Source organism: Pinus tabuliformis, chromosome 5_2 (genome assembly GCF_031772625.1).
Source record: "Pinus tabuliformis cultivar Carrire ecotype Pingquan chromosome 5_2, CPIR1, whole genome shotgun sequence".
Classification (NCBI taxonomy): domain Eukaryota; kingdom Viridiplantae; phylum Streptophyta; class Pinopsida; order Pinales; family Pinaceae; genus Pinus; species Pinus tabuliformis.
Window position 1 is genome coordinate 1,049,942,255 of NC_142306.1, and position 1,999 is coordinate 1,049,944,253.

Genomic DNA, 1,999 nt, shown 5'->3' on the forward strand with positions numbered 1-1,999 from the left:
TGCTGCTTTGATGAGCGATGTCCAACAGAATCTTCAGTGTTCACTCCTGCTTATAAGTTTTCTCTGTGTATGACTCACGTGCTACTCCATGTTAAAACTCTGTTATTTTCATATCTAGCCATTGCTGAATGCTTGCACTAATCAGCTTATAGGCTTTGATGAGTGATGGAGGCCAAAAACTTTGAAGTGCTCGCTCCTCCTAATACTTTCTTTTGTCGGTGTGGACCATGTGCCCCTTCACACCCAGATGCCCCTTCCCACATTTTCGCTGGGTTTTACAATATCAATCATCAGATATAGCTGGCAATGACTTCTTAATTAGTTGAAACTTGCCCATTGTTATGGTCATGGGTGTGGTCTATTTTATTCTTCAAACCTGTTTTCAGAGTCAAAACTCCACTATTACTTTAGAATCACAAATTCTTAGATTTACACATTAACACATAATTTTTTCGGATAACCATGCCCATTTATAACCAATTTATAAACAATTTGGATGGGCTTATGAAACATGTGAAACTTTACCCGTTACTAATTTGGCTTGTAAAAATTACCCACATTCTCTACAAGTGTTACTTACAATTTGGTTAAAATTACCCACATTCTCTACACTTGTTACTTACAATTTGGTTAGCTACCAAGGATATGTTGGTTTCACTTCATTAGTGTTTATTTTATTTATTATATAACATTAATCACACAATAAAAAAATATAATATAAATAAACAATATTTTCATATTTTCATATAATGTCAATAATACAATAACATAATTTCTATAGAAATGTAGTATTATTATTACATGCACGTATCATATAACTTTTTTGGATAACTATAGCCATTTACAAAAAATTTCGGTGAGCTTATGAAACTTTACCCATTACTAACAAGACTTATGAAAATTATCCACATTCTCCACATCGGTTACTTACAATAAAGTTAACCGCCAAGGAAACGTTAGCTTTAAGGAAAGGTTGGTTTCACTTCATTATAATTTATTTAATTTACTATATAACATTAATAAAAAATTAACAAAAATATAATATAGATATATAGTTACATTATAAATAATATTAAAATACATACAATAACATAATTATAATAGAAATGTAACAAAAATATAATAAAGATATATAGGGACATTACAAATAATATTAAAATACAATAACATAATTATAATAGAAATGTAGTATTAATATATTGATGTTAATGATGATGGTGGTTAACGTCCACTGAGACCAAACTTTGGTCTAATGGACCTAAAGAAATGCTCAAAAAGCTTGGAGAGAAGCCTCCTGAGCTAGTGTAATTTTGACATTGTAAAAAGCTAGGAAGGTCAGTATTGCAACAAAGATTTTGAAACTCAGATCTGATGTGGTTGTACGCGGGGCACTCTAAGAGGAAGTGATTTTCATCCTCGATGTTCGTATTCTCACAAAGATGGCAGAACCTTTCCATCCATGGCGTTTTAGAACTGCCAACAACGCGTTTCACTATGGAGCTCATGAGAGTTTGTTCTAATCTTGGCTATATTAATTTTCTTTTTTGAGCTAGTTAAAACAGAGAGATACTTTTGATCTTCTAGGGTGGGGTTGATGACCTCCTTATAATATCTTAATTTTCTTTAGATGTTAAATCTTTCTCACACCAAATTTTTTCTTTGAACTTAGAAGTAACAATATTTTTAATGTTATTAATGTTTTGCAATGCAACATTCTCGTCGATCTCCCAATGGTTTAACCAAGCCCTCGTGTCTTTATACAAACCTCGTTTGAGCCTTAGGTGGTTTTGGCTGGAATTCAAAGCTAGCTTAGGAAGTCTATGGTCTCCTATGTTATTGAGTTTGTGTTTGTACAATAGAAGCCTAGTCATAGATAGGCTCGTGACAGGGGAAAGATCCACTTCTATAAGGAGAATATGATAGGGTGTGTTGCTTTTAATTTTGAGGTTATACGTTATAAAACGCTTCTAGATTTGCTCAATCTTTCTCAAGGATTCTC